The sequence below is a fragment of the Callithrix jacchus genome, chromosome 9, assembly GCF_049354715.1.
Source record: "Callithrix jacchus isolate 240 chromosome 9, calJac240_pri, whole genome shotgun sequence".
NCBI lineage: Eukaryota > Metazoa > Chordata > Mammalia > Primates > Cebidae > Callithrix > Callithrix jacchus.
In genome coordinates, this window is record NC_133510.1 from 49,277,532 (window position 1) to 49,295,266 (window position 17,735).

At 37.2% G+C, this 17,735-nt stretch overlaps 1 protein-coding gene across 10 annotated transcripts in view; it reads left to right on the top strand.

Annotated features, from left to right (window-relative positions):
• The window catches only part of ABCC9 (ATP binding cassette subfamily C member 9), a 249,344-nt gene that overhangs the window by 47,293 nt on the left and 184,316 nt on the right, over positions 1-17,735 (top strand). For 4 of the 10 annotated variants that reach the window (XM_078336069.1, XM_078336077.1, XM_078336076.1 and 1 more), the window contains one exon: positions 1,155-1,358. The exons of the other annotated variants lie outside the window; for them this stretch is intronic. The gene's annotated coding sequence lies outside the window, so the exon portion shown is untranslated. The remainder of the gene's footprint in view (positions 1-1,154; positions 1,359-17,735) is intronic. 10 annotated transcript variants of the gene reach the window in all.

The following is a 17,735-nucleotide window of genomic DNA, read 5'->3' on the forward strand; positions in this document are numbered from 1 at the left end:
GCTTCAGCAATGGTTTTGAATTTTTGCATTATTTAACACTGGAAGTAATCTTATCTAATTCTTCTGTATAGATTACTCGCCTGCAAGGTAGGAACCTTTATTACACTAGAATCTTGTCTTTTTGCATACTCTTGTGGCTAAACTGATAATTAACTTTCCTAACTCTAAACAATTGCTCGTGAAATTGGTTTAATGCAAATTAACAGCTTTTGTGAGACTGTGGCTTGCCCTCAAAGGAGTCTTTGTGAAGGTTACAAGAAAACTAATAATTAGCTACTTGCTTGCATAGTTCAGAGAGGCATTAAGAGTCTCTTTAAACTTATTTAAACATGCAGGGAATGATCAGAATAGAAATGACCAGAGAGATACTTTGTTTCCTTTGTAGAACAAGAGACTGAAATCATCTTTATTTTTGTCTTCACCCCCAATTTGCACACATTTATGTGATGGACCAAAACATTTTAACGTATGTACAAATATGTCTGTGTGTTCTTAACCTTTTTTTTTTTTTTAACTTTTGCTGGCCTAAGAGATTCTAACTCTGTCTGCCAATCTGCCAAGTCTTCTTTCCTTTATTCTCTGTGAATAGTTCTGTTTTTTGCCACCTGGGTTCTCCTCAGCTTTGCAGAATAAGAAACAAAGTGATAGGTGCAGGACAAATAATAGGAAAGACTGGAATGGAGGAAAGAAAGATGGGGAAGAAGAGGGAGCTACATATAAACTCCACAGTGTTTGTGAAGACATTTAATTATTCTGAAATTACTTTTTGGTAGCTCTTTTGTGTAATTGTGAGCAATCTTAGAGTTTCATAAGATCATGAGACCTAAGCCCTCATAACTCTTCAGAGAGTCCCTTCTAACTTAGACTCATAATCTCAACTATTGAAAAACCACGGATAAACACAAAAATTTCATGACCACCCTACTTCTAGGGATTCAGACATGGCCCTTGAGGGCATAGTTGAAAGTTACTGGGGACTCTATGTTTTTTCACCAGCCAAGGCAATTTTGTCAAATTTACTTTCTGTAGATTGTATTATAAAAATCAGTAGAATGCCTCTTAGATGTATATAAGTAAATCATAACATATGGAATAGCGTATGACCTATCATGCAAAATGTGGATGTCTTCTTGTCCCTGTTACTTTAAATGGAGAATCCTGCCCCAAATCTGAAGTGCTGTAGAGAGGATCCTAGCCAACAACCTTCAAGTCAAAGAGTAAAGTGAATAAAATATGCTCAGCTGGAAAATACAGCTGTTTGGATTTGGGAGCATTAAGCAAGAGAGGTGAAAAGCAAAGACAATACTGGAAGCGAATGGCTGACTACTGAGACAAGAATTCAAGAGAACTCTGATTGGGTAAGTTTCATTGAATAAAGCAAGTTTTGCCAACAGCTATCCCCTACACCAAAGGACTATGGGATTCGTGGAAGTTTAGTAGCTCTAGCTTGTGGTATGCAGAAGAATTCCTCAAAAGTCTGTGTGCACAACATCCAAATGTCAGTGTTCCTGCTAAGTTAGAAACTGCTAAGTTGCCTCTTCTTATGTATATTTGAATCACATACCCTATTTTTAAGACAAATATTCTAAAGAATTAATTATTTCATTTTTCATAGCTAGCTAAATAATGCTGTTCTATGATAGGGTGTTTCTAAAATTTGGGTGTCACTACAAAAGACACATCTCAAATTAAAAAATGTAAGATAGAATCCTAATAATTTTTTTTTCCATCATATGTATTCTCTCAGCAGTTTGGTTGAAAACGTATTTCTTAGTAGTCAAAACTGCACTGGCTTCTGGAGATATGGTAATAAATAGTACCCTACCCCTGGCATGTAGAAATATTTTTATGTGTAAATAATATATTTATTTCCACAGTTAACTTTTCGGTTAGTTAAATTAGCAAAATTTTTATATTGTCGAATATCCAGTCTCTTAACTCAGCACTAGAGGGAGCAACACTGCAGAAGAAAAAGCTACAAAAATGCGAGCTTTGCCAATATTATAGCAAAATTGAAAATCACAAAATTTCAGAAAAAAAAATGGCTGAAAGGTGGTAGAATGTCTAACAGTCTGTGGACGTGAGTAGCTAACCTGTCGGTAAAACACCTTCTAAGTGAAGTTAGACAGGGGAAGTCCTAGATACTGCTTTGGAGAACTGAAGTCTTTTTGAGGGAATGTTTTTCCAAGAATAGGACTTGAAATCTACATTAAACAGTATCTAGGAGACTAAGAGACGTCACTCTCAAATACTTTACTGTCAATATTCATTGACAAGTGCCACAAATCAGCAAGGATAAGACAAGAATAAGTGGGTAGAAATGTTTTTGGCTGTAAGCAATATGATTTTGACCTGGTCAGTGAGCAGGTCCTTGAAAACAAAGTACTTTTAGAATGCATAACTATATAATGCAGAGGACATACTGTGTTATTTCCCGATAAGAATTTCTTTTTAAAAAATTCAAAAACTTTTCAATGGAAGACAAAAATTATGTAAAAATTTCGGTACTGAGGACAGAATGATAACTACCATGTACTACATGCCTGTCTTTGGCTTTAAATATATTATTATGTAGACTTCACTATGACTCTAATGAGGGAGGTAGTTCCAACTGTGTTTCTCATATTCAGGAAACAGGCTTAATGTAAGCCAAGTGTTATACTAATAATTACTGGATCATCACACTATAATATACTTATATAATATATAAATACTTATTGAAAATAAGTAACATTAACCTTCATATTGATGGTCAGGAATATGATTAAGATTGATACAAAACATGGCTACATTTATTTTTTGATTTAATATAAAGACCTAAAAATGTGTATTATCTAAGAAAAATTTATAGCTTTTGACTTTTGACATTTAGTAGACATATTAATCATTCAAAAGTAAACTAAATATCTTATTACCAAAATAAAAGGCTTAGGTCATATTGTTCTTGACTTTTAAAAGTGGTGGTTTAAATGTTAACATATTTGAGCTAATGCATTAGAAGTGTTTATTATTAGAAGTCACATAAACCCTATAAAGTCCCTGTGGTTCCTTGTGCCGATTCAGATGGTGTTGATATCACTTTCTTTGCAAGGTTTCATGACATGAGTGTGTTGATGTAGACAATGGGATGTGATATACCAACTTAGATTCTTTCCAGCTCCCTGATGTTATGGCTTTTGCGTAGAACTTGCTAAACTAATAGCTGAGAACAAAATGTACTTGGAGTTCACCTTTTAACATGAACAATGTCTGCTGTTCCCCACTCCTGTAGTATGGGATACCCACCATTGAGTTTATAAAATGATAGGTTCTCACAGCACCCTGAAGGGTAAAAATGGTGATTTTCTTGAGAACTCAATTTCTAAAGCATTTAACTTCTCCCCTGACCCCTAGATTAAAGGAGGCACTAGATTTATATATTCTAAAATATTGGAGGACTCCAAAAATTGGAGAATGCCACTGACTTTTCAACCAGAGATTTCTGAAGGCAGAAATCTCACTGCTTCTGATACCAGAAGCCAGCAGAGCATGAGAGTATCACAGTGTGCCTATGAAGATGAGAGGCAAGGGCCACTATATCCTAGTTCCCAGAAGTCATGGAGGCTAGTCCTCAAGATTCCACATGAGAGAGCCAAGAGTTGAACAGAGGGACAAGAGCCACTCAGATTGCTCAAGAGAATGTACAGAGAGAAAGGTGTGTGCACCACTGATGGGGGATGAGGGGGAGAAAATTTTCTTACGTTGGCTAAGAAAATTTCATAAGCCATCTACATGGAGACCCCACATCACTAGAGACAACTGACAGACTGAATCTGATTGAGAACATGGACTCCCATGTCTTTGAAAGCACCTTTGAAAGACAAGAATAGAGAAAAAAGGATGAAAAGGAATGAGCAAAGTCTCCAAGAAATATGGGACTATGTGAAAAGACCTAATCTACGTTTGATTGGTGTACCTGAATGTGATGGAGAGAATGAATCCAAACTGGAAAATACTTTTCAGGATATTATCCAGGAAAATTTTCCCAATCTAGCAAAGCAGGACACTATTCAACCCCAGGTAATACAGAGAACACCACATAGATATTCCTCAAGAAGAGCAACCCCAAGGCACATAATCGTTAGATTCACCAGGATCCAAACGAAGGAGAAAATACTAAGGGCAGCCAGAGGGAAAGGCCAGGTTACACATAAAGGGAAGCCTATTAGACTTACAGCAGATCTCTCAGTGGAAACCCTACAAGCCAGAAGAGAGTGGGGGCCAATATTCAACATACTTAAAGAACAGAACTTTCAGCCTAGAATCTCATATCCTGCCAAACTAAGCTTCACAATTGAAGGAAAAATAAAATCTTTTATGAACAAGCAAGTACTCAGAGATTTTATTACCACCAGGCATGCTTTGCAAGAACTTCTGAAAGAATCATTATACATAGAAAGGAACAACCAGTATGAGCCTTTCTAAAAATATACCAAAAAGTAAAAAGCATCAACATAAAGAAGAATTTACATCAACGAATGGATAAAATAGCCAGTTAACATCAAATGGCAGTAACCCTAAATTTAAATCAACTAAATCCCCCAATCAAAAGATACAGCCAAAACCTAATAGTATATCCAAAGATACACAAAGACTCAAAACAAAGGGTTGGAGAAAAATTTACCAACTAAATGGAGAGCAAAAATAAATAAATAAACAAAAAGCAGGAGTTGCAATTCTCACATTTGATAAAATAGATTTCAAAGCAACAAAGATACAGTGGTAAAAGGATCAATGCAACAATAAGAGATCTTAATACCCAGATACGTAAGACCCATAACGAGATTTAGACTCAACGAGACAGAAAATTAATAAGGATATCCAGGACTTCAACTCAGATCCGGAACAAGTAAACTCAATAAATATTTATAGAGTTCTCCATTTTAAATACACAAAATATTGATTGGCCATTATTAATACCCATTTTTAGAATGAAGCAATATTCCTGTTCTCTCTCCCTCTTTTTCTTCCTCTTTCTTCCTCTCCTTCTCTCCTTTATTTACTTTTCAACATCCTAGTTCCTCACCTCTACTCAATACATTCCTCTGAACACCTGATTCCTTGTGATTCTCCCATCCCACTGAAACCTCCAATCCATTAAATAAATAAATAAATAAATAAATAAATAAATAAAGCACCTGACTATGATTTTTGTCTTTCACCAGGATCTCCAATTCCAGGGGTCAGACCAGGGATGAGATCAGTGGCAGAAGCTTGTGAGGAGGAGCAGGATTGGATGTAGGCAGAGAAGGATGGAATGGGAAGATGACCTAAATCTGGAGAGTGCACATTTTCATAAGATTAGGTGACAAAACTCAGTGGCCAGGATGTAATTCATCAGGAAGGATGGAAGCAGTGGGGAGCAAAGGTTAAGAGCACAGGCTGCAGAGCTCAGCTACCACATTTTGAATCCCAGTTATACCGTGTACTAGCTATGGGACTTTAAGCAACTCATTGTGCCTGCACTGAGGGTTTCTGAGAGAATTAAATGGGTTAAAACAGTGTCTTGAATATAAGAGCCACTCAGTCCATGTGAGATCTGATGACCATGGTGATGATGGCACAAGTGGGCTCACTGACAGTAAACTTTACACCAGTTATGGGAAAATACATTCTGAGTTTGTACGTAACTAAGTGCCAGTGTTTGCCCTACGCCTATTTCAGTGTTCCTGTAAAGGACAATGTAAAGTTGATTATGAAATGTCCTTTATCAACTATGTAGTATATGCAGTTGTATATTATATGTTAACTAAAACGGAGCTCATAATAATTACAACCAAAGAGTTGTTGTTTTCAAACCAAATAGAAACATTCTTTACTTTTAAAATTAAATCCCCAAAGGAGATTTAAAGTTCCCATCTTGTATTGAAACAAGTGGCCATCATGCTCACTGTTATTGGTAAGATGAAATGTCAGCTGTTTTTGCATAGCAACCGACTATTTGCCTCTGGCCCCTGCCTGCCCATCTAACCGCTCATCCTAATACAACAATATCCGTTCTCCTGAGTTTACACAGAATCTTTGTTCTTCTTGGTCACACACACACACACACACACACACACACCCTTTTTGCTGAAGGCAAATGTTTTCCTCAACTGTAATTGAGATGACACCATCCATGAATCCCCTATTCATGGATTCATTCTTTCACCTTATAGCTCTTGAATACATAATTGTTTTAGGTATCATTCCATGCTCTCAGAGTAAAGTGATAAGATAGACAAGGTCTCTCCTCTCAAAGATGTGGCACACTAGTGTGAAGAAACACAATAAATAGGAAAACAAGAAAATAAGTAACATTGAAATTCATATTAGTGGTCAGGAAAGACCTTGCTGAGTGAAAAAAGTTGCCAGCTACTAGAACATACGTTGCATAATTACAGATATTTTTGTTTATTCTATTAATTGCTATGTCCCTACTATCAGGAACATCACTTATTTTCAGTAAACAATTTTTTTTGTTTGGAGACAGAATGCAGTGGTGCAATCTGGGCTCACTGCAACCTCCGTCTCCCTGGTTCAAGTGATTCTCCTACCTCAGCCTCCCGAGTAGCTGGGACTACAGGAGCACACCACCACACATGGCTAATTTTGTGTATTTTTAGTAGAGCCGGGGTTTCACCATGTTAGCCGGAATGGTCTTGATCTCCTGACCTTGTGATCTACCTGCCTTCGTCTCCCAAAGTGCTGGAATTATAGGAGTGAGTCATTGAGCCAGGCCATGTAAACACTTTTTTGATGTAAATGAGAATGCAATGAAGAAGTTTGGAATGAATGCAAAAACAGAGCAGAGTGTTCCAGGCAGAGAAAAGATCAAGTGCAAAGGTCTTAAATAGGTGGAAGGAGGTTGGCAGTTTCAAGGAAAAGAAAGAGAAGAGGAGAGATGGAGGAAGAGTAGAAGGAAGTGGGGTTAGGCAGAGAGGCAGGGCTTGGCAGGAAGGACTATCCTGGCGTGAAGGACTCTAGGAAGCTACTGCACACAGGAGGAAACTTGTACATCCTTTCCTCATAAGTTATCATAATGTTATAATTTCTTGATCTACCCTATTGAGTGTGGTTTTTCTTTACTATGTTATTATTATTTGCTCTTTATCATTATTAGTTTTTGTATGCCTGCCTTCACTGGGTGTATGCTTTTTTTCCACTTCTGATTTTGATGCTTAGATAACTTATTTTTAATATTTCTTTATGTCTAATATTTAAACATACACTATAAAATTCATTTTAGGATTGCTTTGACTTTATTCTGTGTTTTGATGTATAGTGTTTTTGTAAAACATGGAGTATGTTTTTATTATAATTAAGATTTCATCTTTGGGGTTGGACACAGTGGCTCACACCTGTAATTTCAGGACTTTGGCAGGTCAAGGTGGGAGGATCACTTGAGCCCAGGAGTTTGAGATCAGCCTGAGCAATAGAAAGACAATGTCTCTACAAAAAAACTTTAAAATTAGCCAGGTATGGTGGTACGCCTGTAGTTTCAACTACTTGGGAGACTGAGGCAGGAGGATCACTTGAACCCAGGGGTTCAAAGTGGCAGTGAACTATGATCACGTCACTGCACTCCAGCCTGGGTGACAGAGTGAGATCCAGACTCTAGGAAGAAAAAAATATTTGACAATTAAAGATTTAAAAAGTGTATTTTAAAATTTTCAAATATATGGGCTCTTAATTATTCCGTTTTAATTTTTAATTTTGTTATGGAGGAAAGAAAATGTGGCTCTCCAATATATACATTCTGTGCTACTTGTTAAGACTTGCGTTATAGCCTAACATGAAGTCAACTTTTGTACAGTCATCCATTACTTAAAATGGGGACACGTTCTGAGAAATTAATCTTTGGTTGATTCTCATTATGTGAACATCCTAGAGTGTCCTTCCACAAACCTAAATAGTGTAACCTCCTATACACCTGAGCTATATGGTGTAGTCTATTGCTCCTAGGCTACAAGTCTGTGTAGCATATTGTTGTACTGAATACTGTAGGTAATTGTAATGCAATGGTCAGTATTAGCGTATATAAACATATCTAAAAATAAAAAGGTACAGTAAAAATATGGTATAAAAGATTTAAAAAATGGTATACCTGTCTAGGGCACTTACCATGAATGGAGCTTACAGGACTGAAGTTGCTCTGGGTGAGTCAGTGAGGGAGTGATGAGTGAATGTGAAAACCTAGGACATTATTGTATACTACTGCAGGCTTTATAAACACTGTACATTTAGGCTGCACTAAATTTATTTTTAAAAATGTTTCTTCAACAATAAATTGATCTTAGCTGACTATTTTACTTTACAAATTTTAAAATCTTTTAAAAATTTTTTGAGTCTTTTGCAATAATATTTAAAACATATTATACGGTTATAAAAAACTATATCTTTATAAGATTTTCTGTTTTAATTTTTTTTATTTTTACTTTTAAAACTTTTTGGCTAAAAACTAAGACAAAAACACACACATTAGCCTAGGACTACACAGGGTCAGGAGCATCAATATCACTGTCTTCCACCTGCACATCTTGTCCCACTAGAAGACCCACTGGAAGGTCTTAGGCGCAATAACATGCATGCCATCTTCGATGATAACAATGCCTTCTGAAGGAATTGCCTAAGGATATTTTAGAGTTAGCTTTTTTTTTTTTTTTAAATAAGAAGAAGTACACTTTGAAATAACTATAAAAAGTACAGTAAATATATAAACCAGTAATAGTCATTTATTATCACTATCAACTGTTATGTACTGACCATAATTGTATGTGCTGTACTTTCATAGGACTAGCAGTGCAGTAGGTCAGTTTACACCAGTATCACTGCAAACAGGTTGAATAATGCCTTGTGTTATAATGTTCAAAAGGTGTCACTTTTATAATGTCATATATATTGACATTATAATGTTATAATGTCACGAGGTGTCACTAAGTGATAGGAATTTTTCAGCCGTATTATGATCTTATGAAACCACCTCCAAATATGCAGTCTGTCATGGGCCAAAATGTTGTTATGTGGAATATGACTGTAAATGTTCTTTGGTTCCTTCAAATAACGTTTCTTTATGTGCAATATATAAATCAAGGATGTGAACGGTTGTTCAGATCACCTCTTGACTAACTTTTTATCTGTTCTATCAATTACTGAAGGAACTGTTGTAGAGTTTATAACCATGATTGTAGACTTGTCACTTTCTCCTAGTAATTATGTCAGTTTTTGTTTTTCATAGTATTGTAATTTATATATTGGCAGGTGCATCTACAAATTCAGAATTAACATATCTTTCTAATGAATTGCTCCTTTTATCATAGTGTGACAACCCTGTCTACAAGTAACAATGTTTCCTCCCACCCAATTGTCTATTTTGTCTGCTGCCACTATCACCTGATCAGCTGGTCCTCACATATCATTCTGTTTTTCTACTTCCTGTATTTTACTTTGTGTCTTTTCTTCTCTCTTTCTATTGGATAAATTATGCTTTTTTCAAAATCTCCTTTTATTATTATTGTAGAGTGAGAATGTCAGAAGCGTCCTAACCAGAGTGACTCCATCTTGAATAAAGGCTGGAGAAAGCAGGACCTGCTGGGGTACATTCCCAGAAAGTTAGGCAGTCTTGATCACAAGATGCTTCTGGTTGAGGAAATGAGTTAATGGAAAAAGACATTCTCAGTTTAAAACAAGTTTTGCTCTAAAGATAATAGTACAGATATAAATTCTATCTGAAATTAATAATTACAAAAGAGAAAAAGCAATACTAATAGTCTGTTGCAAGCTAATCACAATCCTTTATAATAAAGTACACTCTTCTTATCTTTAATATCCGTTATAAGCAAGTATTACATTTGAGGAGGTTTTCCTCCTCTTGCTTTTTGAGGACACTCTACTCTGTATTGGAGTAGTTTCTAATAAGCCATTTTAACTTTATTGTACACTGTGACTCACTCTGAATTCTTTCCTCTGTAAAATCTAAGAACCTGCTCTTGGGATCTGGGACAAGTCCTCCTTTCCAGTAGTAAGAATATCTTAAGTCATTAGGCTTCAGGTAGATAAATCTGTAATGTTCATATATTATGTGTGGAGGATAAAGATAAGTGGTATCTTTACTCTCCTCTTAGACAATATCTAATTGGTAGAATGCATTAACTGTGATCTCTGAACTCTACCCACATGTCATTGCTTCTAAAATTTATCTTGCTTTTAAGTATCCATGTTTCCAAATTAACCACTTTTGTTATGGGGATTGTTATTTTGTAGAGTTGATGCTAATTTAGTTGAGCCCACATGTTACCCATTGTTTCTTTTTTCTACCTTGTTTCTTGCCTCTCAAATCTTCCTTCTGAGGTCCATTTCTTTCTTCAGCGAAAATGTGTTATATGATGAAATCTCACAGTTATCATCTGAAAATGTCTTTATTTTGTCCTCTTTCTTGAGTAATATTGTAGTCGATTTACTTTACGTTGACAGTTGTTTCCCCTTTGAAGACATTTTTTTGCTGTCTTTTGGTCTCTGTGGTTGCTATTAATATAATAACCCATTCCTGGTAGTCTAATTCTTGTTTCTTTACAGGTTATCTGTCTTTTCTCTCTGGTCGTTTTCAAGATGTTTTCTCTACTTTAGTGTTGTGCATTCTTTCCTTCATGTAGATTTAATTTTTATTTACTCTACTTAGGAATTGTATTTTTTCTTGTATTTCATAATTTCTATAAACTCCTTAGACACATTGCTTCAGAGAGTCCCTTTCCATTTTTTTCTTCTCTCTTCTTAGGAACTACTGATAGACCTATGTCAAACTTTATCATTATATCCCTGTATACTTTAAACTCTCTGTCAAATTTCCATTTTTGGTTCTCTCCATTTGTATTCCGGATAATTTGTATATTTTGTCAAGTAATTTTTCTACTCTATGAAGTTCTTAGTTGCATTAATACTTCTGTTATTGTTTCTACAGACTGTCTTAGATGAATGTTTTCCCGTGTATATACTGCAGTTATTTTCTTGAGTTTATCTTTAGAGGTGCGTGTTTTATTTTCCTGTGGGAATCCCGCAGCAACATGTTGGGTCCTGGTCCTTAGAAGCGGACATGTGAGGTGAGGATTCAGAGACACTCTCTATTAAGGAGGTGCTCTAGAGGAAACCGGCAGAAGAGTGGGGGAAGCCTGAACAGAGAAGTGGAGGAAGCCAAGCAAGGGTGTGAGCCCAGGCAAAACCCCACAGAAAGTGATCTCAGGCTGAACCTGCAGGGGACTCTGGTAAGTTAGGCCTTAAGAGTTATAAAAACAGAGGCCAAGCAGCTGCTGAAAAACAGCAGGAGCGGGGATGTGTCTTGGAGGGCAGTCCTCTGCAAAAGGAGACTCAGTAGGTGCTAGCTGTTGGATGGAAAAGCACACCATAAAGGGAGTCCCCTGGCCTCCCAAAAAATAGTAAAAATGGGCCCAGGGGATCTGAGTGAAGCACATTGACATTATCCACGACAATGACTCCCCAGGGCAATTTTGCATTTGATTCTGCCAGGCACTAAAGAATGTAACTGGCAGAGGACCAATGTTGATGTTTTTTTCTCAGCTTGGGGATTCTCGGAGACCATGTGGGTTTCTATTCTTAACCTGTGAAAAGTGCAGGCCAAAGGAGCTGATTTCTCATTTACAATTTGTTTTCACCAAAGTAGAAGCCAGGGCGAGCTTGAAGATTAGGTCCCTGGGCTGCTAAGCCAATTTTTTCCTTCCTGGATTCTCTTTTTACTGAGGATACAGCTCTTCTGGGAAAGGCCATTAAGCAAAGGTTCAGTTCCAGATCCTAAACCCCTGTCCTACGCAAGGGTTAAAATCCAACCCAGGTATTAACTAATTTAATTATCCCTCTTCCTCCTTCTGTATCACCTTCTAGGACTATCATAGTAGAAACTACTTACAACCCTTTGATTCTGATATCTAGATAATTCTTTTTCTTTTGAGGGAGCTCAGCTATGCATTGACCTCATCTGTAAATCCAGATTTTCTAGGAGTTCATAGTGTGAACAATTTTTCACATAAGCTTTTCTTCCACGTTGTGGAAACCCAGAGTCCTAATAAACTTTTGCCTGTCTATTTCATTGTGAGAATATAAGCACCTCAAGGGTAGGTACTATGTGTTTTGCTCTCCGTAACCTGGACGAGGTAAATTGTAAACCTTTGATAAAATTTGTCGAACCAATGAATGAGTGGCTAAGAAGATATCTTCTTTGAAGAAACAAACATTATTTTGTGAGTAGTCCATATTTGAGGCCACAAAAAATTTAAATGTATACACATGAAAGAATAGTGTCAGGTACGTATTTGTAATAGTGGCATAATTTCTTGTACAGAGTAAGAACTCAGTGATCATTATTATTATTATTTATCTTGATACAGTCTTGCTCTGTCGCACAAGCTGGAGTGCAGTGGCACAATCTTGGCTCACTGCAGCCTCTGCCTCCCAGGTTTAAGTGATTCTCCTGCCTCAGCTGCCTGTGGAGGTGAGGACTACAGGCGTGTGCCACCATGCCTGCCTAATTTTTGTATTTTTAGTAGAGACAGGGTTTCACCATGTTGACTAGGATGGTTTCGATCTCCTGACCTCGTGATCCCCCTACCTTGGCCCCTCAAGGTGCTGGGATTATAGGTGTGAGCCACTGCAGCCAGCTGCAAGAACTTGGTGATCATTATTATTTCTCAGTCACTAGTTATAAAATGAGTTCAAATTAAAAGTGTCTTGATGCTTTACTATACACATTTATTGCTAAATATGTTCACTTTTCTATAAACTCCTTAGTCATCAGTGTTATTTTAAACAATCTCATGGATTGCTTGTATTTTTCAGAAATTACATTGTTGTTGTAAAAGCCCCATTTCAGAAATTTTGGTCTAAAACTTGAAATACTTTTTACTCCTTTTCTCTGGTATCTCACATTCCAATGAGACATGTGATTCTAATGTAGAGAGGCTGAAAAAATGGGCTCATTATTTAGATGTTAATGGCATGTAGATACTTTTTGGTTACAGTGTGTATCACTGAATGTAGCAAAACCAATGGAACTTCAATGACATCAACTGTCATTTCCTGGATCACGTTATTCTACTTCCCCTTTAGTCTCTTAACTCTACCTTTATTTTCGTTACTCTGGTCAGTGAAACCCAAGCAACAGTCTCAGCTGTGAGCTGTCACTACCTCGAGTAAGTCTCTATCCCAGCATCCAATCTGCAGGTCACAGTCAACTTAATCCATCTAAAACACAGTTTTAATAATGTCTTTTCCTGTTTAGAAATCTTCAATTTTTTTTCCTATTTCCTCATGAAATAATAAATTCCTTAATCTGTCAACTAAAGTTTTTTCTTGATGGCAGTCTAACCTATTTCCTTTCTATCTTTTTTTTTCACTTCAGATCCTCCCTGAAGTCTGGTCAAACTGAATCTATTACTATTTTGATTCTACTACAGATTCCTTACCTTTGCTTATATTAGTCTTTTTGTCCTGAATGCTCTTTGCCAAATATTTCAGTTATGCTCAGTTTTGCAATGGTGGGAGCTGAATAAATATGTGTGGTATCAGTTGTTTATTGAATTAAGTACAAACCCTCAACTGGATATAAATCCCTAGCTCAATTTGCCTTGCATTTAATAATGAAATCACTGAAGCTCCTATGGTTTTTTTATATTCAGTGATAGTCACTGGAGCCAAAGAGTCTTAAATGCCTTTAATTCCAAAAAAATGAGCTCCTTTTTTTCACGCTGTCTGCATTAGAAAAAGCTCAGGGAAGTATGATTCTATGACTGTACATGTTTGCACACTATTCTGCTTACAAACTTTGGACTATGCCTGTGAAAGGGCTCTTCTTACTGTTACTTTGGTTTTCTGCTTACTTAGTCCTTCAACTTTGGATCTTTGGTCTCATGTCTCTTTCAAATGAGTTTTTTTCTGGGGGAAGGTGTTCAAATTCAAACTGGAAGTAAGATTCTTATCCTGCTAGTCTTGGTTTGGACCCTGGCAGTCTTAAGTGAACCCTGAATGGCCCTGATTGTTGAGATCAGTGATGGGGGAATGCTGGAGAGAGGGTGTAGAGAACACTGTGAGATTACAGAGTTCTGAGAATGGAAGTAGAGAAAAGTTGATATCCTCAAGTAAGATAAACAGGAAGAACACATCACCACTGTAGCCAGAGGATGAGGTGAACATATTTGTGTGCTCTGTGGCCTACAGATGTATTTCATTTCAGTAGCATAAGAGGAATTGTCAAGGGAAGACTCTCTTTTTTCCTGGAAAATAATATATGATTTCTTTTTCTAGAAATCTAAACTGAACAACTGAAAATGGCTTTCCTTGGTTTTCATTTTATTCCAAAAAAACTGAAAATTCCTGTAAATGAATGAAAAGAGGAATAAAGTCTTGAATTCTGATTTTTTTTCTATATTGCTATCCTAAAAGTACTGACACAATATTGCCGCTTCAAATAGTGAAAATTAACATTGTCCTCATAGTAATAGTTCATATAAAGCTATGCAAGAATTAATTAGTCTTCCTGTAAGAAAATACAAACTTCAAGACCAATACTGATCTCTTTAAGTTGTAGTTCCAAAATACAAAGCATGATTTTGACTTTCTTAAATGTAGGTTGCTGGACTGAAAACATTCTAGGGTGGTATTAGTGTAATACGTAAACTCAGAGAGAAGCCTCAAGACTATTTATAAGGAGTGTTATATGTTGATTCCGCTCAGTTGGGAAACAGACTTATAGCAATAATGGCCATGTGGGGCCTACCATCCTGCCATGAAGAGTTCCTTAATGCTTTTTGAAGACAGGAAAAGGATTTGTTGAGAATAACTCTATTTACACTGTCAGTGATAATTGTAGCCCATGTCTTATAGAGATAGTTATTATTATGCTATATAAAAAGTATCAACTATTAAGTTAATTTCTGATATTAATTTCCCATTCCTTAGAAATCAGAGAAAACTCTTAGGCAAATGTAGCAGGTATCTCATGATACTGAAGCCGTGACCACCCTAGGATATAAGAATATCTGCATAAATCTGAAATACCAGGAGAACCAACACAACAGTCTGTTTTTCTACTAAGAAAGAATTCATTCTATTAAAAAAAAAGAAAGTAGAAGTACAGACACTTGGAGAAGTCTAATACATTACTGTCATTTAAATGATCAATTAGACCAGCCATTCTCAATCTGAGAGCAAGAAAGCTGCAACAAAAAAGTAAGTAAAACCTCAAAAAGCTGTTGTTCTATAACCTTCATGAGACATTGAGTCCTCTTAGAAGTGACGGTGTTGGTGATACAGGAACAGAAAGTTAGCAATGTTGATGAGTTGCATTATTGATATGGATAATGATGAAATGCTGGTTTCAGTGGCTTCTAGTCTCTGGATATAAAACATCAGAACCCCTGACTAGAAGTCAGAACCCTCAGTCTTGGGTAACTTAGCATCCTCTGGGGTAGTGTCTGGGAAGTGAAACTGCCAATGGTTTGGCATAGCTGGCACTCTTAGGAGCAGTTACACACATTATGATCTAGATTAGGAGATAAGAAAATTGGTAGATTCCCCCATGGTAGTCAACAGCATGTTGTTAGAACTCTTGTGAGACATCCACTGGATATTCACAAAGTTATTTGGGAAGAACTTCTGGGGGTTATATTGTTTGAGGAGTAACTAGGATTGCAGATCTTTTTTTCTTAAATAGTTGTTTCTGTAACTTTTTTCTTAAATTTGAAGTACTGCATCTCAGGGAATGAGGGTTATCTACATAGGGTCAGAAGAATGATTTCTCTTTTTTTCTTTCCTTGATTCATCCAAGTTCTGTGTGTCTGTGGCAGATACTGAGATGTACTGCTCATATCTCCCTTCAAGAGGGCTTTCTACCCAGCTATGAGGAATACAGTAGCTGATAGTCTCCCACAATTGGCTCTCTTAGGATCTGCCTTAGCTGTTGAATAGAGGTCAAGTTCTTCGCAGTGTGGCCCTATGGCCAGTGACTGAGCAAAGCAGTGTTACAAGGTGATACAAACAAGGGCTTAACATGGGACATACTGCTCTGGAGCTCCCTGTTGGGTTGACAGAAACCTTGTCATGTTCATGTCATGGCTTGAAAGCTCTAAACTGTTTGCACTCTTAACTCATGTTGGCATCTGCTTCCTAGAGGGTCTAACAGGAAGGGTATCCCATACTGTCTTCTTTCTTTCCATACAGTTCCATGTTAAGATATTCTGTGCAAGAGAATGTCCTTCTGCATTAGGGTCCCTGTTCTTGTTTCTAGTACTAGGAAAGGAGACTAAGATTCTCGGTTTGAATCCCAACTCGACCTTATGCTAGCAGTATGAAGTTGATCAACTTGTTAATTGCTAGGAGCCCTAATTTTCTTATCTTTTAAATTTGGGCCTGAGCTGAACAGGTATTCGAGTGGATAAAAGCGTAGATGCATCTAATTGCTGGACAACACTATCAAACATTGTTAGACTGCATGAATTTACAGTTATTTTTACTTTAAGTGTTTCTTCCCTTTTTCTTTTCCTTTGTATTTTTTGCAGAGACAGAATTTTACCATGTTGCTGAGGCTGGTCTTGAACACTTGAGCTCAAGCGATCCTCCCATCCCAAAGTGCTGGGATTACAGGCATGAGCCACGGAGCCTGGGGAAGTTTTTCTTTTTCTTTTTAAGAAGGAGACTTTTATCACCAACATGTGTAAAATCAGTGAAAACATTATTTTTATCTTTCCCAGTAAAAGTAAATTTCCTGCAGTGTTAAATTTGCTTGTACATTTCCCCACTTTCCCCCCAGTCCCTCTCTGGCTGCACTGTACTTACCGTAAGGGAGCTCAGGGCTCCTGCTAAGTTAGAACCTTTGTAGTCTCCCTCCAGCTACCATCATGATTATCTACCAGGATCTCATCAGCTATAACAAGACGTTATCTTACATTTGTAAAATCTAGGAGCTCACTGCGGGCTATGCTTGGAGGTGAAGGGGAAGATGGTAATTGAGACAGAGGGTAACATCAATGACTCACTCATTAATGGCAATGTCTTTGCTGAAGGTCCTAAGGGCTAACATACTGGAAGCATGGTAATCACTGGTGTTGCTGTCATCATGAGTCATCACTTGCAGGAAACTTGCTTCACAAAAGAAGCCTACAAGAACTATACCAAAGAGTACATGAAATCAAAGACAAACTTGAACAGATACTGCTAGAGTACAAATCTTTTATTGTAGGCTGTAGAACAAATCAACCACATCCTCGCTAATTTCAAAAGCTACCAGTTCTCTCTATTGGTGAAAAGATGCATCCAGATGGCATGGAAGTATTCCTGGCCTAATGTGAGGATTATGTGACCCCATATATAATTTTCTTTAAGGATGGCTTAAAAGTGGAAAAGTGTTGGCCGAACCTGGTGGCTCAAGCCTGTAATCCCAGCACTTTGGGAGGCCGAGGCGGGTGGATCACGAGGTCAAGAGATCGAGACCATCCTGGTCAACATGGTGAAACCCCGTCTCTACTAAAAATACAAAAAATTAGCTGGGCATGGTGGCGCGTGCCTATAATCTCAGCTACTCGGGAGGCTGAGGCAGGAGAATTGCCTGAACCCAGGAGGCAGAGGCTGCAGTGAGCCGAGATCGCGCCATTGCACTCCAGCCTGGGTAACAAGAGCGAAACTCCGTCTCTAAAAAAAAAAAAAAAAAAAAAAATGGA